The following is a 24,564-nucleotide window of genomic DNA, read 5'->3' as shown; positions in this document are numbered from 1 at the left end:
ATACATTAGAACGTATTAGCATATAACGTTACACGGCAGCACGTAATAGTATGTAACTTTATACGTCAGAAGGTAATACTACATAACGTTATACGTTATAACGTAATAGTATATAACTGTATACGTTATACGGTAATACTACATAACGTTATACGCTCTAACATAATAGTATATAACGTTATACGTCAGAAGGTAATACTACATAACGTTTTACGTTATAACGTAATAGTATATAACATTATGTATTAGTACGTAATAGTATATAACGTTATATGTTCGTACGTAACAGTATATAACGATATACATTAGTACGTAATAGTATACAACGTTATACGTTAGTACGTAATAGTACATAACGTTATACATTAGAACGTATTAGTATATAACGTTATACGTTATTACGTAACAGTGTATAACGTTATACGTTAGTAGGTAATAGTACATAACGTTATACATTAGAACGTATTAGTATATAACGTTACACGACAGTACGTAATAGTATATAACGTTATACTTTATAACGTAATAGTATATAACGTTATAAGTCAGAAGGTAATATAGATAACGTTATGCGTTATAAGGTAATACTACATAACGTTTTACTTTATAACGTAATAGTATATAACGTCATATATTAGTACGTAATGGTATATAACGCTATATGTTCGTACGTAATAGTATATAACGATATACATTAGTACGTAATAGTACATAACGTTATACGTTCGTAAGTAATATTATATAACGTTATAAGTTAGTACGTAAGATTATATATCGTTATACGTTTTTGCTTAACAGTATATAACGTTATACGACAGTACGTAATAGTATATAACGTTATACGTTATTACGTAATAGTATACAGCGTTATACGTTAGTAGGTAATAGTACATAACGTTATACATTAGAACGTATTAGTATATAACGTTACACGACAGTACGTAATAGTATATAACGTTATACATTAGAACCTATTAGCATATAACGTTACACGGCAGCACGTAATAGTATATAACGTTATACGTCAGAAGGTAATACTACATAACGTTATACGTTATAACGTAATAGTATATAACTGTATACGTTATACGGTAATACTACATAACGTTATACGCTCTAACATAATAGTATATAACGTTATACGTCAGAAGGTAATACTACATAACGTTATACGTTATAACGTAATAGTATATAACTGTATACGTTATACGGTAATACTACATAACGTTATACGCTCTAACGTAATAGTATATAACGTTATACGTCAGAAGGTAATACTACATAACGTTATGCGTCATAACGTGATACTACATAACGTTTTACGTTATAACGTAATAGTATATAACATTATATATTAGTACGTAATAGTACATAACGTTATACATTAGAACGTATTAGCATATAACGTTACACGGCAGTACGTAATAGTATATAACGTTATACGTCAGAAGGTAATACTACATAACGTTATACGTTATAACGTAATAGTATATAACTGTATACGTTATACGGTAATACTACATAACGTTATATGCTCTAACGTAATAGTATATAACGTTATACGTCAGAAGGTAATACTACATAACGTTTTACGCTATAACGTAATAGTATATAACATTATATATTAGTACGTAATAGTATATAACGTTATATGTTCGTACGTAAGAGTATATAACGTTATACATTAGTACGTAATAGTATATAACGTTATATGTTCGTACGTAATAGTATATAACGTTATACGTTATTACGTAATAGTATACAGCGTTATATGTTAGTACCTATTAGTATCTAACTTTATAGGTTATAAGGTAGTAGTATATAACTTTATACGTTATAAGGTAATACTTCATAACGTTATACGTTATAACGTAATAGTATATAACGTTATACTTTATACGGTAATACTACACAACGTTTTACGTTATAACGTAATAGTATATAACGATAAACGTTAGTACGTAATAGTATATAACGTTATACTTTATAACGTAATAGTATATAACGTTATAAGTCAGAAGGTAATATACATAACGTTATACGTCATAACGTGATACTACATCACTTTTTACGTTATAACGTAATAGTATATAACATTATATATTAGTACGTAATAGTATATAACGTTATATGTTCGTACGTAATAGTATATAACGTTATACATTAGTACGTAATAGTATATAACGTTATATGTTCGTACGTAATAGTATGTAACGTTATACATTAGTACGTAACAGTATATAACGTTATATGTTCGTCCGTAATAGTATATAACGTTATATGTTACTACGTAATAGTATATAACTTTATACATTAGTACGTAATAGTATATAACGTTATACGTTAGTACGTAATAGTACATAACGTTATACATTATAACGTATTAGTATATAACGTTACACGACAGTACGTAATAGTATATAACGTTATAATTTATAACGTAATAGTATATAACGTTATAAGTCAGAAGGTAAAATACATAACGTTATACGTCATAACGTGATACTACATAACGTTTTACGTTATAACGTAATAGTTAATAACATTATATATTAGTACGTAATAGTATATAAAGTTATATGTTCGTACGTAATAGTATATAACGTTATACATTAGTACGTAATAGTATATAATATTATATGTTCGTCCGTAATAGTATATAACGTTATATGTTACTACGTAATAGTATTACTTTATACATTAGTACGTAATAGTATATAACGTTATACATTAGAACGTATTAGTATATAACGTTACACGACAGTACGTAATAGTATATAACGTTATACGTTATACGGTAATACTACACAACGTTTTACGTTATAACGTAATAGTATATAACGTTATACATTAGTACCTAATAGTATATAACGTTATACGTTATAACGTAATAGTATATAACGTTATACGTTATAACGTAATAGTATCTAACGTTATACGTTATTACGTGATAGTATGTAACGTTATAAGTTAATACGTAGTAGTATATAACGTTATACGTTATAACATAATAGTATATAACGTTATACGTTATAAAGTACTACTACATAACGTTATAGGTTAGTAGCTCGTAGTATATAACTTTATACGTTATAACGTAGTAGTATATAACGGTATACGTTATAAGGTAATACTCCATAACGTTATACGTTATAACGTAATAGTATATAACGTTATACGTTATAACGTAATAGTATATAACGTTATACGTTATACGGTAATACTACATAACGTTTTACGTTATAACGTAATGGTATATAACGTTATATATTAGGACGTATTAGTATATAACGTTGTATGTTCGTATGTAATAGTATATAACGTTATACGTTATAACGTAATACTATATAACGTTATACGTTATACGGTAATACTACACAACGTTTTACGTTATAACGTAATAGTATATAACGTTATACATTAGTACCTAATAGTATATAACGTTATACGTTATAACGTAATAGTATATAACGTTATACGTTATACGGTAATACTACATAACGTTTTACGTTATAACGTAATTGTATATAACGTTATACGTCAGAAGGTAATACTACATAACGTTATGCGTTATAAGGTAATACTGCATAACGTTTTACGTTATAACGTAATAGTATATAACGTTATACGTTAGTACGTAATAGTATATAGAGTTATACGTTATTACGTAATAGTATACAGCGTCATACGTTAGTACCTATTAGTATATAACTTATACGTTATAACGTAATAGTATATAACTGTATCCGTTATAAGGTAATACTATATAACGTTATACGATATAACGTAATAGTATATAATGTTATACGTAAGAAGGTAATACTACATAACGTTATGCGTTATAAGGTAATACTACATAACGTTTTACGTTATAATGTAATAGTATATAACGTTATACGTTATAACGTAATAGTATCTAACGTTATACGTTATTACGTGATAGTATGTAACGTTATAAGTTAATACGTAGTAGTATATAACGTTATACGTTATAACATAATAGTATATAACGTTATACGTTATAAAGTACTACTACATAACGTTATAGGTTAGTAGCTCGTAGTATATAACTTTATACGTTATAACGTAGTAGTATATAACGGTATACGTTATAAGGTAATACTCCATAACGTTATACGTTATAACGTAATATTATATAACGTTATACGTTATAACGTAATAGTATATAACGTTATACGTTATACGGTAATACTACATAACGTTTTACGTTATAACGTAATAGTATATAACGTTATATATTAGGACGTATTAGTATATAACGTTGTATGTTCGTATGTAATAGTATATAACGTTATACGTTATAACGTAATACTATATAACGTTATACGTTATACGGTAATACTACACAACGTTTTACGTTATAACGTAATTATATATAACGTTATACGTCAGAAGGTAATACTACATAACGTTATGCGTTATAAGGTATTACTGCATAACGTTTTACGTTATAACGTAATAGTATATAACGTTATACGTTAGTACGTAATAGTATATAGAGTTATACGTTATTACGTAATAGTATACAGCGTTATACGTTAGTACCTATTAGTATATAACTTATACGTTATAACGTAATAGTATATAACTGTATCCGTTATAAGGTAATACTATATAACGTTATACGATATAAAGTACTACGACATAACGTTATAGGTTAGTAGCTCGTAGTATATAACTTTATACGTTATAACGTAGTAGTATATAACGGTATACGTTATAAGGTAATACTCCATAACGTTATACGTTATAACGTAATAGTATATAACGTTATACGTTATAACGTAATAGTATATAACGTTATACGTCATACGGTAATACTACATAACGTTTTACGTTATAACGTAATAGTATATAACGTTGTATGTTCGTATGTAATAGTATATAACGTTATACATTAGTACGTAATAGTATATAACGTTATACGACAGTACGCAATAGTATATAACGTTATACTTTATAACGTAATAGTATATAACGTTATACTTTATAACGTAATAGTATATAACGTTATACTTTATAACGTAATAGTATATAACGTTATACGTTCGTACGTAATAGTATATAACGTTATACATTAGTACGCAATAGCATATAGCGCTATACGTTCTTAAGTAATAGTATATAACGTTATATGTTAGTACGTAATAGTATATAACGTTATACGTTAGTACGTAATAGTATATAGAGTTATACGTTATTACGTAGTAGTATACAGCGTTATACGTTAGTACCAATTCGTATATAACTTATACGTTGTAACGTAATAGTATATAACTGTATCCGTTATAAGGTAATACTATATAACGTTATCCGATATAACGTAATAGTATATAACGTTATACGTAAGAAGGTAATACTACATAACGTTATGCGTTATAAGGTAATACTACATAACGTTTTACGTTATAATGTAATAGAATATAACGTTATACGTTACAACGTAATAGCATATAACTGTATACGTTATAAGGTAATACTACATAACGTTATACGTCAGAAGGTAATACTACATAACGTTATGCGTTATAAGGTAATACTACATAACGTTTTACGTTATAACGTAATAGTATATAACGTTATATATTAGGACGTAATAGTATATAACGTTATATGTTCGTACGTAATAGTATATAACGTTATACATTAGTACGTAATAGTATATAACGTTATACGTTCGTCCGTAATAGTATATAACGTTATATGTTACTACGTACTAGTATATAACGTGATACATTAGAACGTAATAGTATATAACGTTATACATCAGTACGTAATAGTATATAACGTTATACGTTATTACGTAACAGTGTATAACGTTATACGTTAGTACGTAATAGTACATAACGTTATACATTAGAACGTATTAGTATATAACGTTATACGTTATTACGTAACAGTGTATAAAGTTATAGGTTAGTACGTAATAAGTACATAACGTTATACATTATAACGTATTAGTATATAACGTTACACGACAGTACGTAATAGTATATAACGTTATACTTTATAACGTAATAGTATATAACGTTATAAGTCAGAAGGTAAAATACATAACGTTATACGTCATAACGTGATACTACATAACGTTTTACGTTATAACGTAACAGTTAATAACATTATATATTAGTACGTAATAGTATATAAAGTTATATGTTCGTACGTAATAGTATATAACGTTATACATTAGTACGTAATAGTATATAATATTATATGTTCGTCCGTAATAGTATATAACGTTATATGTTACTACGTAATAGTATTACTTTATACATTAGTACGTAATAGTCTATAACGTTATACATTAGAACGTATTAGTATATAACGTTACACGACAGTACGTAATAGTATATAACGTTATACGTCAGAAGGTAATACTACATGACGTTATACGTCATAAGGTAATTCTACATATCGTTTTACGTTATAACGTAATAGTATATAACGTTATACGTTAGTACGTAATAGTACTTAACGTTATACATTAGAACGTATTAGCATATAACGTTACACGGCAGCACGTAATAGTATATAACTTTATACGTCAGAAGGTAATACTACATAACGTTATACGTTATAACGTAATAGTATATAACTGTATACGTTATACGGTAATACTACATAACGTTATACGCTCTAACATAATAGTATATAACGTTATACGTCAGAAGGTAATACTACATAACGTTTTACGTTATAACGTAATAGTATATAACATTATGTATTAGTACGTAATAGTATATAACGTTATATGTTCGTACGTAACAGTATATAACGATATACATTAGTACGTAATAGTATACAACGTTATACGTTAGTACGTAATAGTACATAACGTTATACATTAGAACGTATTAGCATATAACGTTATACGTTATTACGTAACAGTGTATAACGTTATACGTTAGTAGGTAATAGTACATAACGTTATACATTAGAACGTATTAGTATATAACGTTACACGACAGTACGTAATAGTATATAACGTTATACTTTATAACGTAATAGTATATAACGTTATAAGTCAGAAGGTAATATAGATAACGTTATGCGTTATAAGGTAATACTACATAACGTTTTACTTTATAGCGTAATAGTACATAACGTCATATATTAGTACGTAATGGTATATAACGCTATATGTTCGTACGTAATAGTATATAACGATATACATTAGTACGTAATAGTACATAACGTTATACGTTCGTAAGTAATATTATATAACGTTATAAGTTAGTACGTAAGATTATATATCGTTATACGTTTTTGCTTAACAGTATATAACGTTATACGACAGTACGTAATAGTATATAACGTTATACGTTATTACGTAATAGTATACAGCGTTATACGTTAGTACCTATTAGTATCTAATTTTATACGTTATAAGGTAATAGTATATAACGGTGTACGTTATAAGGTAATACTACATAACGTTATACGTTAATACGTAATAGTATATAACGTTATACGTCGAAAGGTAATACTACTTTACATTATACGTCATGAGGTAACACTATATAACGTTATATGATATACGGTAATACTACACAACGTTTTACGTTATAACGTAATAGTATATAACGTTATACGTTAGTACGTAATAGTACTTAACGTTATACATTAGAACCTATTAGCATATAACGTTACACGGCAGCACGTAATAGTATATAACGTTATACGTCAGAAGGTAATACTACATAACGTTATACGTTATAACGTAATAGTATATAACTGTATACGTTATACGGTAATACTACATAACGTTATACGCTCTAACGTAATAGTATATAACGTTATACGTCAGAAGGTAATACTACATAACGTTATGCGTCATAACGTGATACTACATAACGTTTTACGTTATAACGTAATAGTATATAACATTACATATTAGTACGTAATAGTACATAACGTTATACATTAGAACGTATTAGCATATAACGTTACACGGCAGTACGTAATAGTATATAACGTTATACGTCAGAAGGTAATACTACATAACGTTATACGTTATAACGTAATAGTATATAACTGTATACGTTATACGGTAATACTACATAACGTTATATGCTCTAACGTAATAGTATATAACGTTATACGTCAGAAGGTAATACTACATAACGTTTTACGCTATAACGTAATAGTATATAACATTATATATTAGTACGTAATAGTATATAACGTTATATGTTCGTACGTAAGAGTATATAACGTTATACATTAGTACGTAATAGTATATAACGTTATATGTTCGTACGTAATAGTATATAACGTTATACGTTATTACGTAATAGTATACAGCGTTATATGTTAGTACCTATTAGTATCTAACTTTATAGGTTATAAGGTAGTAGTATATAACGGTGTACGTTATAAGGTAATACTACATAACGTTATACGTTAGTACGTAATAGTATATAGAGTTATACGTTATTACGTACTAGTATACAGCGTTATACGTTAGTACCTATTAGTATATAACTTTATACGTTATAAGGTAATACTTCATAACGTTATACGTTATAACGTAATAGTATATAACGTTATACTTTATACGGTAATACTACACAACGTTTTACGTTATAACGTAATAGTATATAACGATAAACGTTAGTACGTAATAGTATATAACGTTATACTTTATAACGTAATAGTATATAACGTTATAAGTCAGAAGGTAATATACATAACGTTATACGTCATAACGTGATACTACATCACTTTTTACGTTATAACGTAATAGTATATAACATTATATATTAGTACGTAATAGTATATAACGTTATATGTTCGTACGTAATAGTATATAACGTTATACATTAGTACGTAATAGTATATAACGTTATATGTTCGTACGTAATAGTATGTAACGTTATACATTAGTACGTAACAGTATATAACGTTATATGTTCGTCCGTAATAGTATATAACGTTATATGTTACTACGTAATAGTATATAACTTTATACATTAGTACGTAATAGTATATAACGTTATACGTTAGTACGTAATAGTACATAACGTTATACATTATAACGTATTAGCATATAACGTTACACGACAGTACGTAATAGTATATAACGTTATACGTCAGAAGGTAATACTACATAACGTTATACGTTATAACGTAATAGTATATAACTGTATACGTTATACGGTAATACTACATAACGTTATACGCTCTAACGTAATAGTATATAACGTTATACGTCAGAAGGTAATACTACATAACGTTATACGTCATATCGTGATACTACATAACGTTTTACGTTATAACGTAATAGTATATAACATTATATATTAGTACGTAATAGTATATAACGTTATATGTTCGTACGTAAGAGTATATAACGTTATACATTAGTACGTAATAGTATATAACGTTATATGTTCGTACGTAATAGTATATAACGTTATACATTAGTACGTAATAGTATATAACGTTATATGTTCGTACGTAGGAGTATATAACGTTATATGTTACTACGTAATAGTATATAACTTTATACATTAGTACGTAATAGTATATAACGTTATACATTAGTACGTAATGGTATATAACGTTATACGTTATTACGTAACAGTGCATAACGTTATACGTTAGTACGTAATAGTACATAACGTTATACATTAGAACGTATTAGTATATAACGTTATACGTTATTACGTAACAGTGTATAAAGTTATAGGTTAGTACGTAATAAGTACATAACGTTATACATTATAACGTATTAGTATATAACGTTACACGACAGTACGTAATAGTATATAACGTTATAATTTATAACGTAATAGTATATAACGTTATAAGTCAGAAGGTAAAATACATAACGTTATACGTCATAACGTGATACTACATAACGTTTTACGTTATAACGTAATAGTTAATAACATTATATATTAGTACGTAATAGTATATAAAGTTATATGTTCGTACGTAATAGTATATAACGTTATACATTAGTACGTAATAGTATATAATATTATATGTTCGTCCGTAATAGTATATAACGTTATATGTTACTACGTAATAGTATTACTTTATACATTAGTACGTAATAGTATATAACGTTATACATTAGAACGTATTAGTATATAACGTTACACGACAGTACGTAATAGTATATAACGTTATACGTTATACGGTAATACTACACAACGTTTTACGTTATAACGTAATAGTATATAACGTTATACATTAGTACCTAATAGTATATAACGTTATACGTTATAACATAATAGTATATAACGTTATACGTTATAACGTAATAGTATCTAACGTTATACGTTATTACGTGATAGTATGTAACGTTATAAGTTAATACGTAGTAGTATATAACGTTATACGTTATAACATAATAGTATATAACGTTATACGTTATAAAGTACTACTACATAACGTTATAGGTTAGTAGCTCGTAGTATATAACTTTATACGTTATAACGTAGTAGTATATAACGGTATACGTTATAAGGTAATACTCCATAACGTTATACGTTATAACGTAATAGTATATAACGTTATACGTTATAACGTAATAGTATATAACGTTATACGTTATACGGTAATACTACATAACGTTTTACGTTATAACGTAATAGTATATAACGTTATATATTAGGACGTATTAGTATATAACGTTGTATGTTCGTATGTAATAGTATATAACGTTATACGTTATAACGTAATACTATATAACGTTATACGTTATACGGTAATACTACACAACGTTTTACGTTATAACGTAATTATATATAACGTTATACGTCAGAAGGTAATACTACATAACGTTATGCGTTATAAGGTATTACTGCATAACGTTTTACGTTATAACGTAATAGTATATAACGTTATACGTTAGTACGTAATAGTATATAGAGTTATACGTTATTACGTAATAGTATACAGCGTTATACGTTAGTACCTATTAGTATATAACTTATACGTTATAACGTAATAGTATATAACTGTATCCGTTATAAGGTAATACTATATAACGTTATACGATATAACGTAATAGTATATAATATTATACGTAAGAAGGTAATACTACATAACGTTATGCGTTATAAGGTAATACTACATAACGTTTTACGTTATAATGTAATAGTATATAACGTTATACGTTATAACGTAATAGTATCTAACGTTATACGTTATTACGTGATAGTATGTAACGTTATAAGTTAATACGTAGTAGTATATAACGTTATACGTTATAACATAATAGTATATAACGTTATACGTTATAAAGTACTACGACATAACGTTATAGGTTAGTAGCTCGTAGTATATAACTTTATACGTTATAACGTAGTAGTATATAACGGTATACGTTATAAGGTAATACTCCATAACGTTATACGTTATAACGTAATAGTATATAACGTTATACGTTATAACGTAATAGTATATAACGTTATACGTCATACGGTAATACTACATAACGTTTTACGTTATAACGTAATAGTATATAACGTTATATATTAGGACGTATTAGTATGTAACGTTGTATGTTCGTATGTAATAGTATATAACGTTATACATTAGTACGTAATAGTATATAACGTTATACGACAGTACGCAATAGTATATAACGTTATACTTTATAACGTAATAGTATATAACGTTATACTTTATAACGTAATAGTATATAACGTTATACTTTATAACGTAATAGTATATAACGTTATACGTTCGTACGTAATAGTATATAACGTTATACATTAGTACGCAATAGCATATAGCGCTATACGTTCTTAAGTAATAGTATATAACGTTATATGTTAGTACGTAATAGTATATAACGTTATACGTTAGTACGTAATAGTATATAGAGTTATACGTTATTACGTAGTAGTATACAGCGTTATACGTTAGTACCAATTCGTATATAACTTATACGTTGTAACGTAATAGTATATAACTGTATCCGTTATAAGGTAATACTATATAACGTTATCCGATATAACGTAATAGTATATAACGTTATACGTAAGAAGGTAATACTACATAACGTTATGCGTTATAAGGTAATACTACATAACGTTTTACGTTATAACGTAATAGTATATAACGTTATATATTAGGACGTAATAGTATATAACGTTATATGTTCGTACGTAATAGTATATAACGTTATACATTAGTACGTAATAGTATATAACGTTATACGTTCGTCCGTAATAGTATATAACGTTATATGTTACTACGTACTAGTATATAACGTGATACATTAGAACGTAATAGTATATAACGTTATACATCAGTACGTAATAGTATATAACGTTATACGTTATTACGTAACAGTGTATAACGTTATACGTTAGTACGTAATAGTACATAACGTTATACATTAGAACGTATTAGTATATAACGTTATACGTTATTACGTAACAGTGTATAAAGTTAAAGGTTAGTACGTAATAAGTACATAACGTTATACATTATAACGTATTAGTATATAACGTTACACGACAGTACGTAATAGTATATAACGTTATACTTTAAACGTAATAGTATATAACGTTATAAGTCAGAAGGTAAAATACATAACGTTATACGTCATAACGTGATACTACATAACGTTTTACGTTATAACGTAATAGTTAATAACATTATATATTAGTACGTAATAGTATATAACGTTATATGTTCGTACGTAATAGTATATAACGTTATACATTAGTACGTAATAGTATATAATATTATATGTTCGTCCGTAATAGTATATAACGTTATATGTTACTACGTAATAGTATTACTTTATACATTAGTACGTAATAGTCTATAACGTTATACATTAGAACGTATTAGTATATAACGTTACACGACAGTACGTAATAGTATATAACGTTATACGTCAGAAGGTAATATAGATAACGTTATGCGTTATAAGGTAATACTACATAACGTTTTACGTTATAACGTAATAGTATATAACATTATGTATTAGTACGTAATGGTATATAACGCTATATGTTCGTACGTAATAGTATATAACGATATACATTAGTACGTAATAGTACAGAACGTTATACGTTCGTAAGAAATATTATATAACGTTATAAGTTAGTACGTAAGATTATATATCGTTATACGTTTTTGCTTAACAGTATATAACGTTATACGACAGTACGTAATAGTATATAACGTCATACGTTATTACGTAATAGTATACAGCGTTATACGTTAGTACCTATTAGTATCTAATTTTATACGTTATAAGGTAATAGTATATAACGGTGTACGTTATAAGGTAATACTACATAACGTTATACGTTAATACGTAATAGTATATAACGTTATACGTCGAAAGGTAATACTACTTTACATTATACGTCATGAGGTAACACTATATAACGTTATACGATATACGGTAATACTACACAACGTTTTACGTTATAACGTAATAGTATATAACGTTATAAGTCAGAAGGTAATATACATAACGTTATACGTCATAACGTGATACTACATAACGTTTTACGTTATAACGTAATAGTATATAACATTATATATTAGTACGTAATAGTATATAACGTTATATGTTCGTACGTAATAGTATATAACGTTATACATTAGTACGTAATAGTATATAACGTTATATGTTCGTACGTAATAGTATGTAACGTTATACATTAGTACGTAATAGTATATAACGTTATATGTTCGTCCGTAATAGTATATAACGTTATATGTTCGTACGTAATAGTATATAACGTTATACATTAGTACGTAATAGTATATAACGTTATATGTTCGTACGTAAGAGTATATAACGTTATACATTAGTACGTAATAGTATATAACGTTATATGTTCGTACGTAATAGTATATAACGTTATACGTTATTACGTAATAGTATACAGCGTTATATGTTAGTACCTATTAGTATCTAACTTTATAGGTTATAAGGTAGTAGTATATAACGGTGTACGTTATAAGGTAATACTACATAACGTTATACGTTAGTACGTAATAGTATATAGAGTTATACGTTATTACGTAATAGTATACAGCGTTATACGTTAGTACCTATTAGTATATAACTTTATACGTTATAAGGTAATACTTCATAACGTTATTCGATATAACGTAATAGTATATAACGTTATACTTTATACGGTAATACTACACAACGTTTTACGTTATAACGTAATAGTATATAACGATAAACGTTAGTACGTAATAGTATATAACGTTATACTTTATAACGTAATAGTATATAACGTTATACTTTATAACGTAATAGTATATAACGTTATAAGTCAGAAGGAAATATACATAACGTTATACGTCATAACGTGATACTACATAACTTTTTACGTTATAACGTAATAGTATATAACATTATATATTAGTACGTAATAGTATATAACGTTATATGTTCGTACGTAATAGTATATAACGTTATACATTAGTACGTAATAGTATATAACGTTATATGTTCGTACGTAATAGTATGTAACGTTATACATTAGTACGTAACAGTATATAACGTTATATGTTCGTCCGTAATAGTATATAACGTTATATGTTACTACGTAATAGTATATAACTTTATACATTAGTACGTAATAGTATATAACGTTATACGTTATTACGTAATAGTATGTAACGTTATAAGTTAGTACGTAATAGTATATAACGTTATACGTTATAACGTAATAGTACATAACGTTATACGTTATTACGTGATAGTATGTAACGTTATAAGTTATTACGTAATAGTATATAACGTTATACGTTATAACGTAATAGTATATAACGTTTTACGTTATCACGTAATAGTATATAACGTTATACATTAGTACGTAATAGTATATAACGTTATTACGTGATAGTATGTAACGTTATAAGTTATTACGTAATAGTATATAACGTTATACGTTATAACGTAATAGTATATAACGTTTTACGTTATCACGTAATAGTATATAACGTTATACATTAGTACGTAATAGTATATAACTTTATACGTTATTACGTAATAGTATGTAACGTTATAAGTTAGTACGTAATAGTATATAACGTTATACGTTATAACGTAATAGTACATAACGTTTTACGTTATAACGTAATAGTATATAACGTTATATATTAGGACGTAATAGTCTATAACGTTATATGTTCGTACGTAACAGTGTATAACGTTATACATTACTACGTAATAGTATATAACGTTATACGTTCGTGCGTAATAGTATATAACGTTATATGTTACTACGTACTAGTATATAACGATATACATTAGTACGTAATAGTATATAACGTTATACATCAGTACGTAATAGTATATAACGTTATAAGGTATTACGTAACAGTGTATAGCGTTATACGTTAGTACGTAATAGTACATAACGTTATACATTGGAACGTATTTGTATATAACGTTACAGGACAGTACGTAATAGTATATAACGTTACACGACAGTACGTAATAGTATATAACGTTATACGTTAGAAGGTAATACTACATAACGTTATACGTTATAACGTGATAGTATATAACGTTATACGTTAGTACCTATTAGTATCTAACTTTATACGTTATAACGTAATAGTATATAACTTGTACGTTAGAAGGTAATACTACATAACGTTATACATTACAACGTAATAGTATATAACGTTATACGTCAGGAGGTAATACTGCATAACGTTATGCGTTATAAGGTAATACTACATAACATTTTACGTTATAACGTAATAGTATATAACGTCATATATTAGTACGTAATGGTATATAACGTTATATGTTCGTACGTAATAGTATATAACGATATTCATTAGTACGTAATAGTATATAACGTTATACGTTATAACATAATAGTATATAACGTTATACGATATAAAGTACTACTACATAACTTTATACGTTAGTAGCTCGTAGTATATAACTTAATACGTTATAACGTAGTAGTATATAACGGTATACGTTATAAGGTAATACTACATAACGTTATGCGTTATAACGTAATAGTGTATAACGTTAATCGTTAGTACGTAATGGTATATAACGTTATACGACAGTACGTAATAGTATATAACATTATACGTTATTACGTAACAGTATATAACGTCATACGTTAGTACGTAATAGTACATAACGTTATACATTAGAACGTATTAGTATATAACGTTACACGACAGTACGCAATAGTATATAACTGTAGACGTTATAACGTAATAGCATATAACGTTATACGTTGGTACGTATTATAATATAACCTTATACGTTAGTACGTAATAGTATATAACTTTATACGTTAGTACCTATTAGTATATAACTTTATACGATATAACGTAATAGTATATAACTGTATACGTTGTAAGGTAATACTTCATAACGTTATTCGATATAACGTAATAGTATATAACGATATACGTCATGAGGTAATGCTATATAACGTTATGCGTTATAAAGTACTTCTACATAACGTTTTACGTTATCACGTAATAGTATATAACGTTATACATTAGTACGTAATAGTATATAACGTTATACGTTATTACGTAATAGTATGTAACGTTATAAGTTAGTACGTAATAGTATATAACGTTATACGTTATAACGTAATAGTACATAACGTTATACGTTATTACGTGATAGTATGTAACGTTATAAGTTATTACGTAATAGTATATAACGTTATACGTTATAACGTAATAGTATATAACGTTTTACGTTATCACGTAATAGTATATAACGTTATACATTAGTACGTAATAGTATATAACGTTATTACGTGATAGTATGTAACGTTATAAGTTATTACGTAATAGTATATAACGTTATACGTTATAACGTAATAGTATATAACGTTTTACGTTATCACGTAATAGTATATAACGTTATACATTAGTACGTAATAGTATATAACGTTATACGTTATTACGTAATAGTATGTAACGTTATAAGTTAGTACGTAATAGTATATAACGTTATACGTTATAACGTAATAGTACATAACGTTTTACGTTATAACGTAATAGTATATAACGTTATATATTAGGACGTAATAGTCTATAACGTTATATGTTCGTACGTAACAGTGTATAACGTTATACATTACTACGTAATAGTATATAACGTTATACGTTCGTGCGTAATAGTATATAACGTTATATGTTACTACGTACTAGTATATAACGATATACATTAGTACGTAATAGTATATAACGTTATACATCAGTACGTAATAGTATATAACGTTATAAGGTATTACGTAACAGTGTATAGCGTTATACGTTAGTACGTAATAGTACATAACGTTATACATTGGAACCTATTTGTATATAACGTTACAGGACAGTACGTAATAGTATATAACGTTACACGACAGTACGTAATAGTATATAACGTTATACGTTAGAAGGTAATACTACATAACGTTATACGTTATAACGTGATAGTATATAACGTTATACGTTAGTACCTATTAGTATCTAACTTTATACGTTATAACGTAATAGTATATAACTTGTACGTTAGAAGGTAATACTACATAACGTTATACATTACAACGTAATAGTATATAACGTTATACGTCAGAAGGTAATACTATATAACGTTATGCGATATAAGTTAATACTACATAACATTTTACGTTATAACGTAATAGTATATAACGTCATATATTAGTACGTAATAGTATTTAACGTTATACGTTATAACATAATAGTATATAACGTTATACGATATAAAGTACTACTACATAACTTTATACGTTAGTAGCTCGTAGTATATAACTTAATACGTTATAACGTAGTAGTATATAACGGTATACGTTATAAGGTAATACTACATAACGTTATATGTTATCACGTAATAGTAAATAACGTTATACATTAGTACGTAATAGTATATAACGTTATACGTTATTACGTAATAGTATGTAACGTTATAAGTTAGTACGTAATAGTATATAACGTTATACGTTATAACGTAATAGTACATAACGTTTTACGTTATAACGTAATAGTATATAACGTTATATATTAGGACGTAATAGTCTATAACGTTATATGATCGTACGTAAAAGTGTATAACGTTATACATTACTACGTAATAGTATATAACGTTATACGTTCGTGCGTAATAGTATATAACGTTATATGTTACTACGTACTAGTATATAACGTTATACATTAGTACGTAATAGTATATAACGTTATACATCAGTACGTAATAGTATATAACGTTATAAGGTATTACGTAACAGTGTATAGCGTTATACGTTAGTACGTAATAGTACATAACGTTATACATTGGAACGTATTTGTATATAACGTTACAGGACAGTACGTAATAGTATATAACGTTACACGACAGTACGTAATAGTATATAACGTTATACGTTAGAAGGTAATACTACATAACGTTATACGTTATAACGTGATAGTATATAACGTTATACGTTAGTACCTATTAGTATCTAACTTTATACGTTATAACGTAATAGTATATAACGGTGTACGTTAGAAGGTAATACTACATAACGTTATACATTACAACGTAATAGTATATAACGATATACGTCAGGAGGTAATACTACATAACATGCGTTATAAGTTAATACTACATAACATTTTACGTTATAACGTAATAGTATATAACTTGAACGTTAGAAGGTAATACTACATAACGTTATACATTACAACGTAATAGTATATAACGTTATACGTCAGGAGGTAATACTGCATAACGTTATGCGTTATAAGGTAATACTACATAACATTTTACGTTATAACGTAATAGTATATAACGTCATATATTAGTACGTAATGGTATATAACGTTATATGTTCGTACGTAATAGTATATAACGATATTCATTAGTACGTAATAGTATATAACGTTATACGTCAGGAGGTAATACTGCATAACGTTATGCGTTATAAGGTAATACTACATAACATTTTACGTTATAACGTAATAGTATATAACGTCATATATTAGTACGTAATAGTATATAACGTTATACGTTATTACGTAATAGTATGTAACGTTATAAGTTAGTACGTAATAGTATATAACGTTATACGTTATAACGTAATAGTACATAACGTTTTACGTTATAACGTAATAGTATATAACGTTATATATTAGGACGTAATAGTCTATAACGTTATATGTTCGTACGTAACAGTGTATAACGTTATACATTACTACGTAATAGTATATAACGTTATACGTTCGTGCGTAATAGTATATAACGTTATATGTTACTACGTACTAGTATATAACGATATACATTAGTACGTAATAGAATATAACGTTATACATCAGTACGTAATAGTATATAACGTTATAAGGTATTACGTAACAGTGTATAGCGTTATACGTTAGTACGTAATAGTACATAACGTTATACGGTATTACGTAACAGTGTATAGCGTTATACGTTAGTACGTAATAGTACATAACGTTATACATTGGAACGTATTTGTATATAACGTTACAGGACAGTACGTAATAGTATATAACGTTACACGACAGTACGTAATAGTATATAACGTTATACGTTAGATGGTAATACTACATAACGTTATACGTCATAAGGTGATACTACATAACGTTATACGTTTTAAGGTAATACTACATAACGTTTTACGTTATAACGTTATAGTATATAACGTTATACGTCAGAAGTGGATACTACATAACGTTATACGTTAGTACGTAATAGTACATAACGTTATACGTTCGTACGTAATGGTATATAACGTTATACATTAGTACGTAATAGTATATAACGTTACACGACAGTTCGTAATAGTATATAACGTTATACGTCAGAAGGTAATACTACATAACGTTTTACGTTATAACGTAATAGTATATAACGTTATACGTTAGTACGTAATAGTACATAACGTTATACGTTCGTACGTAATGGTATATAACGTTATACGTTAGTACGTAATGGTAGATAACGTTATACGACAGTACGTAATAGTATATAACGTTATACGTTATTACGTAACAGTACATAACGTCATACGTTAGTACGCAGTAGTACATAACGTTATACATTAGAACGTATTAGTATATAACGTTACACGACAGTACGTAATAGTATATAACTTTAGACGTTATAACGTAATAGCATATAACGTTATACGTTAGTACGTATTATAATATAACGTTATACGTTAGTACGTAATAGTATATAACTTTATACGTTAGTACCTATTAGTATATAACTTTATACGTTATAACGTAATAGTATATAACTGTATACGTTGTAAGGTAATACTTCATAACGTTACTCGATATAACGTAATAGTATATAACGTTATACGTCATGAGGTAATACTATATAACGTTATGCGTTATAAAGTACTTCTACATAACGTTTTACGTTATCACGTAATAGTATATGTATAACGTTATACATTAGTACGTATTAGTATATAACGTTATACATTATTACGTAATAGTATGTAACGTTATAAGTTAGTACGTAATAGTATATAACGTTATACGTTATAACGTAATAGTACATAACGTTATACGTTATTACGTGATAGTATGTAACGTTATAAGCTATTACGTAATAGTATATAACGTTATACGTTATAACGTAATAGTATATAACGTTATACGTTATACGGTAATACTACATAACGTTATACGTTATTACGTAATAGTATGTAACGTTATAAGTTAGTACGTAATAGTATATAACGTTGTACGTTATAACGTAATAGTATATAACGTTATATGTTACTACGTACTAGTATATAACGTTATACATTAGTACGTAATAGTATATAACGTTATATGTTACTACGTACTAGCATATAACGTTATACATTAGTACGTAATAGTATATAACGTTATACATCAGTACGTAATAGTATATAACGTTATACGGTATTGCGTAACAGTGTATAGCGTTATACGTTAGTACGTAATAGTACATAACGTTATACATTGGAACGTATTAGTATATAACGTTACAGGACAGTACGTAATAGTATATAACGTTACACGACAGTACGTAATAGTATAAAACGTTATACGTTAGAAGGTAATACTACATAACGTTATACGTCATAATGTGATACTACATAACGTTATACGTTTTAAGGTAATACTACATAACGTTTTACGTTATAACGTTATAGTATATAACGTTATACGTCAGAAGGGGATACTACATAACGTTAAACGTTTTGAGGTAATACTACATAACGTTATACGTTAGTACGTAATAGTACATAACGTTATACGTTCGTACGTAATGGTATATAACGTTATACATTAGTACGTAATAGTATATAACATTACACGACAGTACGTAATATTATATAACGTTATACGTCAGAAGGTAATACTACATAACGTTTTACGTTATAACGTAATAGTATATAACGTTATACGTTAGTACGTAATAGTATATAACGTTATACGTTATACGGTAATACTACATAACGTTATACGTTATTACGTAATAGTATGTAAAGTTATAAGTTAGTACGTAATAGTATATAACGTTATACGTTATAACGTAATATTATATAACGGTGTACGTTCTAAGGTAATACTACATAACGTTTTACGTTATAACGTAATAGTATATAACGTTATACGTTGAATGTTAATACTACTTAACATAATACGTCATAAGGTAAAATTATATAACGTTATACGTTCTAAAGTACTACTACATAACGTTTTACGTTATAACGTAATAGTATATAACGTTATACATTAGTAGGTAATAGTATATAACGTTATATGTTCGTACGTAATAGTATATAACGTTATACATTAGTACGTAATAGTATATAACGTTATACGTTCGTAAGTAATAGTATATAACGTTATATGTTAGTACGTAATAGCATATAACGTTATACGTTAGTACGTATTAGTATATAACGTTATACGTTAGTACCTATTAGTATATTACTTTATACGTTATAACGTAATAGTATATAACGTTATACATTAGTAGGTAATAGTATATAACGTTATACGTTCGTACGTAATAGTATATAACGTTATACATTCGTACGTAATAGTATATAACGTTATACGTTCGTACGTAATAGTATATAACGTTATACATTAGTACGTAATAGTATATAATGTTATACGCTCGTAAGTAATAGTATATAACGTTATATGTTAGTACGTAATAGTATATAACGTTATACGTTATTACATAATAGTATGTAACGTTTTAAGTTAGTACGTAATAGTATATAACGTTATACGTTATAACATGACAGTACATAACGTTATACGTTATAAACTACTACTACATAACGTTATAAGTTAGTACCTAGTATTATATAACTTTATACGTTATAACGTAATAGTAAATAACTGTATACGTTATAAGGTAATACTACATAACGTTATTCGATATAACGTTGTAGTATATAACGTTATACTTCATAAGGTAATACTATATAACGTTATAGGTCATAAGGTGATACTACATAATGTTATACGCTTTAAGGTAATACTACATAACGGTTTACGTTATAACGGAATAGTATGTAACGTTATACGTCAGAAGGTAATACTACATAACGTTATGCGTTATAAGGTAATACTACATAGCGTTTTACGGTATAACGTAATAGTATATAACGTTATACGTTAGTACGTAATAGTATATAAATTTATACGTTATTACGTAATAGTATACAGCGTTATACGTTAGTACCTATTAGTATATAACTTATACGTTATAACGTAATAGTATATAACTGTATACGTTATAAGGTAATACTACATAACGTTATACGATATAACGTAATAGTATCTAACTTTACACGTTATTACGTAATATTATATAACGGTGTACGTTATAAGGTAATACTACATAACGTTTTACGTTATAACGTAATAGTATATAACGTTATACATTAGTACGTAATAGTATATAACGTTATACGTTAGAAGGTAATATACATAACGTTATACGTCATAAGGTAATATACATAACGTTATACGTCATAAGGTGATTCTACATAACGTTATACGTTTTGAAGTAATACTACATAACGTTATACTTTATAACGTAATGTTATATAACGTTATACTTTATAACTTAATACTATATAACGTTATACGTTAGTACGAAATACTACACAATGTTATACGTTATAACGTAATAGTACATAACGTTATACGCTATTACGTGATAGTATGTAATGTTATACGTTATTACGTAATAGTATATAACGATATACGTTATAACATAATAGTATATAACGTTATACGTTATTACGTAACAGTGCATAACGTTATACGTTAGTACGTAATAGTACATAACGTTATACATTAGAACGTATTAGCATATAACGTTACACGACTGTAGGTAATAGTATATAACGTTATACGTCAGAAGGTAATACTACATAACGTTATACGTCATAAGGTAATGCTATCTAACGTTATACGTTATTACTTAACAGTATATAACCTTACACGACAGTACGTGATAGTATATAACGTTATACGTCAGAAGGTAATACTACATAACGTTATACGTCATAAGGTGATACTACATAACGTGTTACGTTTTAAGGTAATACTACATAACGTTTTACGTTATAACGTAATAGTATATAACGTTATACGTCAGAAGGGTATACTACATAACGTTATACGTTTTAAGGTAATACTACATAACGTTATACGTTTTAAGGTAATACTACATAACGTTATACGTTAGTACGTAATAGTACATAACGTTATACGTTAGTACGTAATAGCATACAACGTTATACGTTAGTACGTAATAGTATATAACTTTATACGTTAGTACTTATTAGTATCTAACTTTATACGTTATAACGTAATAGTATATAACGGTGTACGTTAGAAGGTAATACTACATAACGTTATACATTATAATGTAATAGTATATAACGTTATACGTTAGTACGTAATAGTATATAACGTTATACGTTATTACGTAATAGTATACAGCGTTATACGTTAGTACCTATTAGTATCTAACTTTATACGTTATAAGGTAATAGTATATAACGGTGTACGTTATAAGGTAATACTACATAACGTTATACGTTAGTACGTAATAGTATATAACGTTATACGTCGAAAGGTAATACTACTTAATATTATACGTCATGAGGTATTACTATATAGCGTTATACGTTATACGGTAATACTGCACAACGTTTTACGTTATAACGTAATAGTATATAACGTTATAGGTTAGTACGTAATAGTATATAACGTTATACGTTATTACGTAATAGTATACAGCGTTATACGTTAGTACCTATTAATATCTAACTTTATACGTTATAAGGTAATAGTATATAACGGTGTACGTTATAAGGTAATACTACATATCGTTATACGTTAGTACGTAATAGTATATAGAGTTATACGTTATTACGTAATAGTATACAGCGTTATACGTTAGTACCTATTAGTATATAACTTTATACGTTATAAGGTAATACTTCATAACGTTATACGTTATAACGTAATAGTATATAACGTTATACGTTATACGGTAATACTACATAACGTTTTACG

The sequence above is a fragment of the Bombus pascuorum genome, chromosome 3 (assembly GCF_905332965.1).
Source record: "Bombus pascuorum chromosome 3, iyBomPasc1.1, whole genome shotgun sequence".
In the NCBI taxonomy this organism is placed as follows: domain Eukaryota; kingdom Metazoa; phylum Arthropoda; class Insecta; order Hymenoptera; family Apidae; genus Bombus; species Bombus pascuorum.
This window is presented reverse-complemented; position numbering follows the sequence as displayed.